A 14,841-nucleotide genomic window follows, 5' to 3' on the forward strand; every position below is an offset into this window, starting at 1 on the left:
AAGAATACTTAGGAACTACTGTTTTTTGAGGATTGAATGATAATACATTTGCACTCCATATAAACAGTCGTCACAAGTACATGGTGACAATCTACCCACAAAGTTTTATCTACCTCCTCTCCTGTAGGTAATATGCTCAAATATCTCTCTGCCATTCCCCTGTGACAACACACTAAAGAGAAAAGCCCAGGAGAGGTGCAGAAACTTGCCTGAGCAGTGAGTCTGGAAGGAGAAACAAGACATGCAGAGCTCAGTCCTTTCTGCCTTCCTTTTGGAAGCAGCTGCCCCCAGGGAGCAGGCATTCTCCTCCGCTCCCACACATACAAATGCAGGACCCTCACAACCTCCGTGACAATGTGAACAGGCTGAATTCTGAGGATTAGTGCCAAGCAGGTTACTTATCCGTGGATGTAAGTCACCCTCTCCTAACAGCTTTATTAGAAAAAGGTCATAACTGTGGTCACTCAAAGACTCTCCTTTTATTTTCTTAAAATTTTATTTCTCAACTGACACAGAGATTGGTTGAGCAAAATTCAGTGCCATTTTCTGGGTCTCAAAGATCCCAATATCTGGTGCATGGGACTTAAATCTTGATAAAGAGACATGATATAAAATGGGGCATAAAATGCCTGTAGAATTTTTTATTTTTCAACTGGGGCTAGGACTTTGGGCCTTCGACTTCACTGATGGGCTAAAGGTTTTTATATAATGCTTATATTAAGTCATATGGAGTTTTACACTTCTGCATTAGCTTTTTAACTAGTGAAGCTTATAAATCATAGGCCACACATTATTTTGACCTTAGTGGTGACTGTAGTTATGGCAACTTTGTTGTTAGGTAAGTGGCTGTTTCTATAGAGACAAAGCAGCAAACACTAAGCTCAGAAGCCTTAGCAAAGACTTTGGGGGCTTTGCAGGTATCCCCAAGAAACAAGTCACAGTCAGTGGTGGCAGAAGTACTGAAAGCTCATCTAAACTAAACATCAGCTGTGCAGGTGGCCTCAGCATACACGGGCAATTCTGGCCTAGCAAGCAAATGCCTTCTGTGCTGGCCTCAGCAAAGAGAATAGGCATTAGCAGGCTTGGGTGGCTTCAGTGTACAGAAAGCTGCTGCTTGACCTTGAATTATGCCGGCACAGCTTTTCCTAAGCGGGTATGGCTGAAGCAAAGATTAGACTTTATGGTAAAGAGACTGTCTTCATTCAGGTCTTTCAGGTATCAGAAAGTAGGACAAGTATTTGCTGCATATAAGCTGCAAGGCAGTGAATGTCTAACAGCATGTGCATTACAAAACCTGTGAAGTTCTACCTTCAAATTGTTTGTACTAGATGTACAGGGGTGCTTCAAAGGGTAAATGGAAATCAAGAGCCTTCTAATGATACTTCACAGGAGGAAGGGAGGGAAGGAGGAGGGACAGGCCAGGCATGGCTGACCTAGACTTACTGGCTAAGATGAATACACTAAGAGATAAAGGCTGGGAAACAGAGGAGGAAACTCCTTCTCCACTCTTGATGGTTTCGTTCACATGGGACAGTATGAAGTTTTGAACATCATATCTCTGACACATGTTGTCAGAATGAAGTGACTTGGGCTGGGGATTTAGCTCAGTAGCTCAAGTGCTTGCCTGCTAATAAGCGCAAGGTCGTGAGTTTGATTCCCAGTAACCCCCTCCCCCCAAAATAATGGAGAATGAAGTGACTTGACTGATTAGTGGGTCTGGAAGAGACTGAACTTGGACTCACACTGCAAGTGACTCTCTCCTGTCCCATTTCCCCTGGGGGCACTATTTCTGTTCTGTTGCTCACCTTTTCTAGAAGAAAGGTCTATCCCAGGCTAGTGCTGAAGTTCAGAATTCAGAAGCCTATCTGCCTTTAGGGAGAAGCTAATTTTCCTATGTCAATTTTATTAGCAATAAAAGTGACATTTCGATCTCCATCTGCCTTACTCTTTTGTCCTATCTCTGTTGGTTCAAAACTTGGGCAGTGAACGGAATTCATTTATGAGGCCCTAATTATTTATTAGGCCCATTCTTTCACAACATACATCTAGGACTTCTTCTGAAAATTAAGTTCATCTTCTCCATCAGTCTTCCCTTTCCAAACTATCCATTCACCAGGATGTTAGTAACATGCCTTCCATCGAAAGCTCTTCACTACTCTGTTACTCTGAATACACATGCTAGTCTGCACCTCACTAGGGTAAATCTTTGTATTCTCTTCACACAACATGATCTCTATCTGTGTATATTAAAGGTCCGTGTGTTAAAGGCATGTTCATCAGAGAAGCGCTACCGAGAGGCAGTGAAATCTCTGAGGTCTTTCGGTCACTGAGGGGGTGTCCTTGAGTATGGATGTACAATAAGGTCTTCTCGTGCACAATCCCTTTTTCAAAAAAAAAATTTATTTTAAAGGGGGTAAAATTAAACACAACAAAACAGAACAAAACAGGACATAAGAAAGCAATGTAATAGATAAAAATTTCAAAGCTAGACAACCTGAGATCTTCACTGTCTATCATATTGTCTCTTGTTTTCTTCCACAGTTGTTCATGTCTTTGCATACAAGAATTCATACAAAACAACATAGTATAAAACTGATTCGAACAGAATGAGGATGGCTTTTTAGGTCTTCAGAACTAGACAATAGGGAAATCACCAATGGCTGTCACAGAGTCTCTCGTTCTCTTCAAAACAGCTGTCCATACTTTCATGTAATTTGAAATTCAACAAAACGAAACGGGGGGGGGGGGGGGGGGGTTGGTGCTTGGTTTCCCAGCACTCCAGGTCCCAGCATGGCGCAGATCCCAGTAAATGCCAGTAGCTCCAGTCCTGGGCCGCCACAGCCTGCCACACTCACAGCAGCTCACTAGGGGGGCAGGGGGCACAACCCCTTTTTAAAATGGTCCTGATGACTGAACCTACAACCATGCAAAGAACAGGCTGTGTCACCAAACTATGCTCCCAGCCCTTTTCCTCATTTTCCCCCAACTCCTGGCTCTGAGGTGAGTGGTTTTGCATCACAATGCACCGCAGCAAGATGTGCTGCTTACTGCAGGCCAGAAATCACAAGGCCACCCAATCACAGACTGAAGCCTCTAAATCATACGCCAAGACAAACTCATTCTAAGCTGATTACCACAGGAATCTGTTATGGTAAGGGAGAGCTGACCAACATTCCCTGTAAGAAATCCCCTCACTTCACCAACCCACATCTTTGTCCTAATATCCAGTCAATTTTTATTTCAGAAAATCTTTCCTGATTAACAAGATTCAGTCTGCCCATCTACCACGTCTGATACCTGTTTTTCTCTGTCCTTTTCATATTTATTCTCATTTGTTGTTGCTCTATTGGCATTTTCTTAGTAGTTTGTGACGTCTTTTAAAACACCTTGGTGGGCTGGGGTACAGCTCAAAGACAAGAATGAGGACCTGGGTTCAATCCTCAGGACTCTCTCCCCCCCAAAGCCTTAATTTTTGGGAAAAAATCTTTGACATTTATGTATGCATGTATGTACCTATGTATATACGTATGTGGTCCTGACAATCAAAACCAGGATCTCACCACTGAGCTATACTCCCAACTTTCATGACATTCTTATTTGAAGCAACGGCTGCTAGAGGTGTCTAGGGTCTAAGTCAATCTTACTGTCCTTTTGACAAAATGGAAGAATAACTTAGGGAATGCACAAGTACCCAAGTGACTAGGAATCCCCTTGGGGACTGCCAGAAGCCAAAAGGTACCAGTGCTAACAGAATCATAAAAAAGTCAAGACAAAGTCTACAAAGGTGAAAATGAACTGGAGGGGTGAACGAGTGGTACCACAGCTGTCATGAGATCCTGGGACAATACAAGCACTTGATTTCTTTTTTTTAAACCGGGAATCAAACTCAGGACCTCACACTTGCCAGGCAGGCACTCATGCCACTGAGCTAAGTCCCTAGCCCAAGTACAAGCCTGGTTTCTTCAGTCCAGCCACCCTGAACTATTTACACATTCCCTGACAGACCAGACTGCTTCAGGTTTCCATACTTCTGCTTGTATCACTCCCTAAGCCTTTCTCTCTTGCGATACCAGAGGGAACATCCTACTTATCATTCAAAACTCCACGTGGATAATTTCCTGACCCATCTCCAGGCAGAAGTGATGATTCCTTCCCTAATGCCTCCAGTGGATCTTGCTTGAATTCTAATACAGAATCTGTACCATCTGTTACATGGATCTTAAAGAAAGCATTGATAATATGGTTTTATTTGCTCGCATAGATGCCTCCTGTGAGATTCAACTGTCAACACCTTGACACTAGACCCTAAATCTTTTTAATTTTTTTTCAACTCCATTTTATTTCAATAAGATAGGGGAGGGGGAAGAAAAAACAAAATTTCAAAACACATCTATCAGGGGCTGGGGATTTAGCTCAGTGGCATAAGTGCCTGCTTGGTGAGTGCAGAGCTGTGAGTTCAATCCCTGGTACCACAAAAAAACAAAAAACAAAAAAAACACATCAATCAGGAAGCAACAATGGTACATACATTACACATTGTCATCCCCAGATCATTCACTCAGAAAACAAGACATATACATTCAATTGTCCGAACAATAACAGCATAAATCTTTCTTTTCAATGACCTCAGAGAAATCAGTACTATAACTATCTTTTTATATACATACATACACATATTCATATATATACATGTTGTTTCTTTCAGCTTCTCACACTAGTGAGATAACACAATGTTTACACGTGTGTCTGATTTATTTCACTTATGAATATTGTCTTAAGTTGCATCCATTTAGCTATAGAAGCCTCCAGTATATTCTTCTTTATTCTATTATAGTATTTTATGTACTGAGTAGTATTCTATTATACAAAAGTACCACATCTTTTTTATCCATTCCTCAGTTGATGGGCATTTAGGTTGTTTCTATGATCTAGTTATTACAAATTGTGCTGCTATGAAAATGGGTGTACATATATTGCTGTGGAAAGATGTTTTTAATTCTTCTGGAAAGATACCCAGAAGAGGAATAGCTGGGTCAAATGGGACCTCCAATCCCAGTTTTTTGAAGAATCTCCATACTGATTTCCACAGTGGTTGTACCAGCCTACACTCCCACCAACAGTAGGGAAAGTTTCTTTTTTCCCCGCAGCTTCTCCAGCATTTGTTATTGTTTGATTTCTTGATAATAGCCATTCCTTCTGGGATGAGGTGGAATCTGTGTTATTTTAATTTGCATCTCTCTTGTGAGAGATCTGATGGAGAAAAAAAAATTTTGCATCTCTCGAATGATCAGCAATGTTGAACATTTTTTCATATATTTATTAGTTGATTGCATTTCTTCATCTGAGAAGTGTGCATTCATCTCAGATGCCCATTTTTGAATTGGGTCTTTAAATTTGGAAAGTTAATTTTTTATATGTTCTTGATAGTTACCTTTTGTCTGAGGTATGGGTGGCAAACATTTTCTCCCATTGTGGCTGTCTCTTCACTATGTTGGTGGTTTCTGTTGCTGTGCAAAACCTTTTCAGTAGAATGAGAACCCAGCTGTTGATTCTTTGTGATAGTTCCTGTGCAATCGGGGTTTTGTTCACAAAGTCTTTGCCTACACCAATTAGACCTTAAATCTTGTTAATCGCTGCATTCAGTTTACTTTTTAAAACTCTTCACTTGGCATTTATAGGTATTCAATAAGTTTCTATGTAAGAATGACTGAATTACTCAATTAAAGTGCTTTTTATTTAAAATATAACACATTAATTCAATAAACATCTACTAAATCCCTACCACATGCCAGATAGTATGGGATTAGTGTGTTGTAATAGAATGCACTTCGATTTTGAGGGACAAGAACTATTTCTTTTTTGTCAATTATTAGCTGTGTAACTTTGAGCAAATTACTTAACCTTCTGATTCTCAGTATTTTCATTTGTAAATCTGGGCAAGAAGTGGTATCATAAAGACTAAATGTATGTGTAACTTTACGAAGTAGGAGCAATAAGTTCAGGAGTTGGGCTATAGCTTGGTGTAACTTTACGAAGTAGGAGAAATAAGTTCAGGAGTTGGGCTATAGCTTGGTGGCAGAACATTCACCTGGCATCCACAAGTGTCTATGTTCAATCTCCAACACCATCATTACCATCAAAAAAAAAAAAGTTAGTCCTAGTTCTGGTGTACTATTGCACATTACAGTAACTAAATAAAAATCCAGACAAAGGATCTTGAATGTTTTGATCATACAAAAATGACAAATGTTTGAGGAGACAGGTATGCTTATCTTGATTTAATATTGCAGTGTAATTATAATCAAAGTTAGCAAAATCTAAACCAGAGTATGGAAGTCCATAGTAACTATAGATACAAGAACTCCTTTTTCTTGATGTTGGGTCTTGATCCTGTATTTTAGTGGCTATTGTCTAGAGAAGATGGTGTCATGGTTTATGTTTGTGTCCCCCAGGCCTCATGAGTTTGCATTGTTCATTTGTAATGGTTCATTGTATAGTGCTTGGATTGATGGTGTCAGTGCCCCACCCACATAGGGGTGGAGCCAGGATGTGATGTAATGGCAGGAAGAAGGTGTGTCTTTCTCTCTTTGCTGGTTCGAGTTTGCTGTTGGCAGCCGCCATGAACTGCAGCCCAGCCATGCCTGCCTGTCTTGGAGCCAACTGAGTGTGGACTGAAACTTCCAAAAACTATAAGAAATAAACCTTTCCTTTCCCAACTTTGGGCTTCAGGTATTTTGTCTCAGCGACGAGTAAAAAGTAACTAAGACAGATGGGAAACTAAGAATGGATCTTTAAAAAAGCAACAAAATGATAGGAAAACAAGTCTAGTGAGAAAAGGTATGGAATCACCAAGGTTTATGTATAGAAGACCAACAAATTAACTCAGTGTCAGCTTAAACAATAGATCTAACTAATGTTCCCTGTTTTTTTTTTTCTGTTCTCAAAAGTATCATCAAGCATTTAAAAATAGTTCAAATAAGCTATTATCATTCTTGAAATAATTATATGCTGATGTATGCAAATAAACTATCAACCCAAATAAAACCACAGTGTATACATGTAACAAAACATTTACATGTACTCCATAAATGCATATTTTATGTACCACCTAGGAAAAAAATTTAAATAAAAAACTTAGTTCCTTTCTAAAAAGCCTCAAAAGGTTTACAGACTAGTAGAATGACAGGAATAAATATCTTAAATGTAAAGGAATGGATAATTGCTACAGTAACAGGTACTCTTACAACACATGAAATTCTGCTGAGAGATTCTAAGAAGGGACATCAGGAAAGGCAGAAAAAAAGATCAAGTAATTACATTCTTCTTCCCTTATCCAAAATTCAAAGAGAAAAGCATCAACCAAGGCACAAAACCATGAAAAAGAATTATGTATCTAGGAAACAGAAAAGGTCTGGTAAGAAGGGCTGGGGTACAGTTCAGTGGCACAGCATTTGCCTACCACACACCAGGCTCTCAGTTGGATCCCCAGCCCCTCCCCACCAGACTGATAGCAATCCCCCACAAAAGAAGTCATAACTATGACCATGCTTAAGTTTGGAAGAGGTTTATAGCTAGCATCTGTAGCCACTGGGAGCCACTGGAGCTGTCTGAGCAAAGGAGTGCATGGCTAAAGCTCTCATTTAGAAAGCAAACTAAGCATTAACACGGACTGCAGACTGTAGCAGGGAGGGCTAGAGACAGAGAAGCTAGAAATACATTAACGCTAAACTGTGCAACTGCTAATCCTAATAACTAAGTTCTTGCATTACAGGCTAAAGCATCAAATGCTAGTATCCATTTCAATACCAGGGCTTTCCATTTTTCTTTTTGGTAGTGCTGGGCCTCAAACCCAGGGCTCAAGCATGCAAGGTACATGCTCTATGACTGAGTTACATTTTAAAAAGACGTATCACAATAGCAAATAAAGATGATCACTTAAATATCCTTCTGTAAGAACTCTAGAACGTAACATTACAACATATTTCTCTTCTTTTTAAGAGGAAGACTCCTATTTTACTGTCAATACATGGTGGATATACATTTTTAAAACTTACCTTTGACAGTATCCTGGGGCAACACAAGCCTGAGACAGTAAGTCTAGGTTACATTCAGTGCAAAAAACCAAAACCCTGAAAAGAGAAAAAAAAAATCATGATGAGTCACGTACTCAATTCAAGCTGTCTGAGGAAGCAGCAGAGCAGGCAGCCTTGTCCAAATCCTTGTCCTTCCTGTCCGGCTACTGTCTCCTGGACCAGTGATCCAAACTCTCCACGTCACAACCTTTTCATCCCACACTGGAACAGTGACTGAACCTCCCTGAGGGTCTTCTTTTGAAGTTTAAGTGAAGTATGTGTAAAACACTGAATACATGTAGGGCATATACTCAATAAAAGCAAATGGTTATTAAGAAAGTAAACCAGATCACTTTTTGAATAGACATTAAAACCTTTCCTATTTATTTACTTTTTGGGGGATAGGGTCTTGCTATGTAGTGCAGGCTGGCCTTCAATTCACTTATGTAGGTTAGGCTGTCCTCAAACTCATGGTGAACCTCCTGTCTGAGCCCCACAAGTGCTGGGATTACAGGTGTGCACCATCACACTGGCTAAAACTTTTCTTAAGTCTTTACATTTCTTTGCTTGCTTGCCTGCCTATGGAACTGGGCATTGGACACAAGGTCTTTACCTTGGGCTGTATCTCTGGCTCTTTTTATATTTTATTTTGAGATAGAGTCAGTAAGTTGCCCAGGCTGGACTCAAACTTGCAATCCTACTGTCTCAGCCTCTCAGAGTATTGGGATTAGAGACATGTACCACCACACCTGGCCACAATATTTCTTTACTTTATTTGTTCTACCTGAAAAATGCCAAATTGCCTTCAAGCTTTTGGAAGTCTTATAATCATTTTAGACTTAACTGGGATTTCTCTATATCTCCACTATCTTCCGTCAAGGTTAGAATCTGAGGTTTGTCCTGGAATCTCGCCCACCCCAAACCCCTCAAAGGACCTATCTGATAAGTCCTATCACTTTTAATTTCAAAATGTGTACCTCTCATTCACCTACAATTCACTTTTCGCTACCGTTTCACTTCTCCCTCATGGAGGCCTCTTAACTGGTCCCCGGTCCTCTCTCATTCCTCTATGTCCATTCCCAAATAATACCTGGAATGGCCTCTTTAAAAATCAATTCATAGCAAACTGCCAATAAAGGCAGTGACCATTTTATTCATTTCATGATGGGATGTCTCACTCTGAAATATATATTCCTACATATGTGAGTATATAGATACATAAATACATATCAGAATAAAAAATGGCCATGCCTTCATTTAACAGTGGCAGAAACAAAAGCCCAAGAGACTTGTGAAGGTGGCCAAAACAATGGTGACTGAGGCAGAAGCTTATCTGTGATGAACTACTGTAATGATGTCAGTAAGCTGTCTCTAGTTGGAAGTTGGCCCTTTGTTTCACAATCAATCCACTGCTTCCTTGAGGGACAGCCCATTTCATTCCCTGTGGCTAGGACTTCGAGGAGTAGCTTCAGGCCCATGTTATGTCACAAGTGTTTGAGGCAGGTACACGACAAATCCTGAAAGCACCTTGACTTATCAGTCGTCAGCTTTACTTACTTCATTTAAGACAGCTTCAGTGAATAATCTCATATGGAATGTTGGGATGAGAACTCCTAATATTATAACTGTTCTCCCCTTCTTGGTACTACATACATTCTTGTGCCAACTGTTTCTTTCTTAGCAGCAAATCTGACCTTTTCCATGTTGCCATTTAAACTGAGGCAATAACTACTTATCACCTTTAAGGTAAAATCCAATGCCTCCCAGACCCATCTTCATTTCCCACTTTATTTATGCGGTTCATGCCTGGTTTCCTTGCCTACCATACATGTACTAGTATTTGCCAAGGCCCTTTGCAAATTCCTTCCACTCCTCTTTCACCTGCCTTCGATGTTTTTGTTGGGATTTCTTTTGTACTGGAGACTATATGCACTCATATTTGAAACAAAAAAAAATTAACCCCAAAATTATTTAAGTATTCAAGATTAACTCAAGTTTCTACTGTACTATTTCCCTTTCAAGGAATAAATAATGGTAAATTCCTTTAAAATATCACCTTGAAATATTAAAAACTAATCTGTAATTCTATCTGATCATGCAGTGGGGAACTATGAAACATTCTAGTTTTCTCTATTCTCTTGGAAAGCAACCAAAGTCATCTTGGGGTTCACAACTGGGTTCTGTGGATCCTGGACTAATCAATCCCCCAGGCTCTGCTGAAAGATAAGCAGACTTAAAGAGCTCTTCTAGGCCAGGGATGGCAGTACATACTTGTAATCCTGGCACTTTGGAAGGCTAAGGCAGGAGAATTGGAAGTTTGAGCCTTGTCTTGGCAAACTTAGCAACTCAGAGAGACCCTTACTCAAAATGAAAAACGAACAAAAAGGGTGAGGGATATAGCTTGGTGTAAAGCCCCTAAAAAAATTCTTCCATCTCAAAAGCCAGGTGTGTTACTAAACTTATAGGATATAATTAGAACCTAGGGAACATAGCCAGCTGAAAGAAATTTATATTCAACCAACTATATTTATTAAATTTACTAGTATCTGATATGGCAGGATTTTAATCCTGAAACATAGCTATTTAGCACGAGTCGTATTTATTTCACACTATCTCCTCTGCTCTTCTCCAGTCTTCCTAGGACTCTTCACTGTCACCAGTTTAGTATGTAGTATAACTCTTGGGATGCAGATTGTGAGGAATACACTATAAACTTTTAACCAAGTCACAAATAATACTGAAAGCCATGACTACCTACATTGCTGGCAACAGCCTAACTTCAAGCAAGACATCCAGAGCGAAGCAGCAAACATGAGGGGGTATCGGATACTAACGAAGTCTTCCCAAGAGGAAATAAGAGTGGCAGATAGGAGTCCAGTTGGCCCAAGTGGGAAGAAGGCACCTACAAAATTAGGTGGCACAAACTGAAATGTCAAAAGCCTAAAGAGCACAGGTGGAGGCAGATCTGCTACAAGCAGATGTGTTTTCTCAGTTAAAGAGATCTGCTATCATTTCAAGATCTAGAAATGCTGCCTTTGCAATTGTAAATCACTCCTATTTCAGCTTAACACTACAATCTTTTTTTTTTTTTTTTTTGATACCAGGAATCAAACTCAGGACTTGCAGGCAGGCACTGTGCCGCTGAGCTATACCCCTGGCCCTAACACTGGCAAGTCTATAAAAATGTTTAAGTCTGCTCATTCCTAAAAACACTCCTAAAAACATTCCTAAAAAAAATCCCTAAAAACACTGAGGGATTAAGTCTTTTTAGGAAATCTGGTCTAGCTCCCCTCTTCCTTTTCCTAATCATGTCTCTTCAAAAAGTAGTTTCTATTTGTGGCCTTAATGTCTCTATTTCAAATTCACTTATTAATCATCACAATGTGATTTCTGTCCCAGTTGTCAAATACAATAGAAAACCATTTAATCATTCTTGCATTATCCTCTTTTAACATTTAAACATCAGAACCACCTGAAACCCCTGCCATCTGGAGCTTCTTCCTTACCTAGACATGAAAGATACTACAGATGTAGTCACTGGGCCAGGGCACATTTAGTTCTCCATCTCCTGGCTGTATCTGGGTCCTCCTGTCTCCCAGCCTCATGGGCAGGGCTTGAGAAGCATGGTTACAAAGAGGGGCTGCTGCAGTACGCAGGACACTAGAGGACAGGTCCTGGTGAGGGACTTAAGTCTCAGCTTCAAGGATGGAATGCAGTAGCAATCCCCATCTGACTAAATACTTAGTCCCTTTACCCCATAGGAAGGGTGCAACCATGACTTTTGCTTCCTCTTACAGAGCATTCCTTCCAGCATCTTTTCTAGCTGGATTCTCCCACTGTTTTCCTCTGGAATTCATACTTCCCTTGGACTATTACCATACCTCTATCCTTTCTCACAGATGTAACTACCACCTTTATCTTAATTACTCTCAACTCTCTCTAGTGCTGACCTTTCTTAGAACCTCGAACACAATCTATATAATGAATGCTAATGGCTTTCTCCCTCTCACATTGCTAAAACTCAACACATCTACAATTCTAGTTGTCACCAAAGTGCGTTCTCTTTCCATCTCCCTTAGAAATGCTGTCATCCCATTTGAACCAGAATTCTGAAACAGTTTTATTTTGTTTTAGTACTGGAGATTAAACCCAGAACCTTTGCACTGAGCTGTATCTCTGGATGTTTTAAGTCAGGGTCTCACTATGTGGTTCAGGCCTTGAACTTGTAGCAATCCTGCTTCAGCCTCCTGCTTACTTAGGCACCTGAGGGATTAGGTCCTTAAAAACATGCCTGGCTCCTGCCTGGCCTTTTAAAAGTCTTATCCTAGGTGATCTGGATAAGACTTTGCTCTGAATTTCCAATTATAGGTGTTACATATTTTCCTGGGCTTGTGGGTTGTGGGTATGCTTAATGGTTATACGCTTCCTGAGTGCAGGGCCTCAGTTTTATTTATAAGTTGTTCACAATTATTTAATACAATGCTAGCCCAAGGGACAATCCAAATAAATTCTTGTGGCCTAAACACATATGATTTTAGAGAAAAATAGTGTAAGATTCTGGACTCAACCAAATTCAAATTGTTAGTTATGAATCTACCAGGACATTGTGCTACTTGCAAAGGACCCACAGTGAAGCACTGAGAGAAGCAGTGAAGGAAACTGAGATTGGTACAAGGACTCAGATATAAAAAATAAAATAAAATAATCACATTTTTGTCATATCTTGGAAGTCTGGGAAGGTATGCAAAACTCAATCTGAAGCAGGAAAGATGAGGAAAACATGTGCCCTACCTTGAGCTATGTTATGGCCTGTGTCTAGATGTCCCTCAAAGCCTCATGCAATCATAGGTGGGGCTTTTTCAGAGGTGGTTGGATCTATAGTGTGTTATGCTAAGACTGAGTCATGGTGCAGTGCTAGGTTCAGGGACACTAGGATTAAGAGTGTGAGTGCTGCCTGCCCTGAGTAACCTGGCATAGAAGTTGTGGTTGCCCCCTGTTGCTTTTGCTACCTTCTGTTCATCATGAAGTGCTTCTCTGCCATGCCTTGGAAGACTACAAACTGGGAGCTAAATAAACTTTTCCTCCTTTGAGGTATTTTGTCTCAAATGGTAACTACGACATGGTACTACCCAGTTTTCTCAATTCATTTATGCTGTCCAGCCCAGCCGCAGGACAGCCTGTAAGTTCTTTACCAAGGGCTGGAGAAAGTCAGACTACCTTCTGAAAACCTAAACATAACTAACTGCCCCAGAGCAGGAGGCCAGGGGCTGAGATAGTAGGAAATAGTAAAGACTGTGGATAAAGAACAGTAGAAGCAGCTCCTGAAACAGCAGATTCAACTCAACCAGCTTTACTGAATGCTTACTAAACCCATGGCACTGTGCTAGGCAAATTTTCAGAATGAGGGCTGAAGGCCAGGTTTTACTGTGATAATTAAATAGATCAGAGGTGACAAAATATGTTGATAAGCTTCATTATTCCACATTGTATTTATAAATTATAGCATCACTTCGTGACAGTAAATATATACAACTATGATCTGTTTACAAATAGAATTTTTAAAAATAATTAAGCAGATGATTATGTTTAGCTTTTATAAGCCATTTATTGACAACTAAGAAACACCTTTTACTCTCCTTCCATATTATATATTAATTTTATATTTTTAATCAAATGGCTATTTCTATTTAAGGATGTTCATAGATTTTTAAAGTACATTGCTTCTTAGATAAACTAGTGCTTTTGACATTGATGTGAAGGACAACAATAACATGAACAATTATTAACAACTTTATGCTGCAACCAATACTGTATACTCTGGAAGTCTTAACAAAATCTCACTTAACCTATGATCCTTGTCCTCTGGGCTCGTACACCATGGTCAAGGGGAAGAAAACTAAGTGCTGAGCCAAGTGACACGTAAATTGACAATGAAAAGGAAACAGTGGGCTAGACAATCTATGCTGCCTTCAGGAAGAGAAATGGATTCCAGCTGGAACTGACAGAACTTAAAGCAGTGGTTCTTAAACTTACTCACCTCGGGGTCCCTGCACACTCATAAAAATTATATAAGGCTCCAAAGTGTTTTTGTTTATGAAGGCTATAATTATCAATTAATATGTATTAATAATTATCATACTAAATATTAAAGCTATAAAACATTTAAAAAATTAGCTCATTAAAAACTATCAATAATTAAAACTATTCTATGTCAAAGCATTAAAAATGAGAAGAAAAGTGCCACCGTCTTGTATTTTGGCAAGTAGCTTTAATGCCTGGTTTAAGAGACGATAGTTCTACTCTATGTTTTTGCTTTCAATCTTCTGCCGTATCAGAAGTCATAAGGCCTCTGGGAAAATTCACTGTGCTCTCAGGAAAGAATGACTTAAAAGGCATACTGCACCCTAGTACTATTAAAATTACTTAGAACCTTGAGGACTCTTTGAAAGGGATGGCAGGAAGGGAGCTGATTTTTCGACTGCTCTCTGGGAACCATTCATAATGCAAGGTAAAGAAAATGCTGTAATCAAGGGTCAGGCAAAGGGGAAGTATATAGTTTGGAGGCCCAAACTTCCAAGGATGCAAACACTGCTAATAGCTCAGCTGCAACTGAGGTAAAACGCTCCAGTGAATATTAAGAGACAGAGAAGGCAGGCAAGGGGGTGGGGACTGCACTGCGGGGTGGGGTGGGCTGGGCTGGGCTGGGGGACATCTTTCCACACAGAAGTTTCTCTGCCTTCAGGGAGCCTCTACTGCCTCAGGCAACATT

General features: G+C 40.0%; 1 protein-coding gene across 5 annotated transcripts in view; it reads right to left on the minus strand.

The window, feature by feature from the left end:
- The window catches only part of Tnrc6b (trinucleotide repeat containing adaptor 6B), a 237,924-nt gene that overhangs the window by 170,273 nt on the left and 52,810 nt on the right, over window positions 1-14,841 (minus strand). For all 5 annotated transcript variants that reach the window (XM_063243619.1, XM_013153092.3, XM_023565344.2 and 2 more), the window contains exon 2: window positions 8,055-8,129. The gene's annotated coding sequence lies outside the window, so the exon portion shown is untranslated. The remainder of the gene's footprint in view (window positions 1-8,054; window positions 8,130-14,841) is intronic.

The sequence above is a fragment of the Cavia porcellus genome, unplaced genomic scaffold (genome assembly GCF_034190915.1).
Source record: "Cavia porcellus strain 051 isolate PalLab524CR breed Dunkin Hartley unplaced genomic scaffold, mCavPor4.1 scaffold_40, whole genome shotgun sequence".
NCBI lineage: Eukaryota > Metazoa > Chordata > Mammalia > Rodentia > Caviidae > Cavia > Cavia porcellus.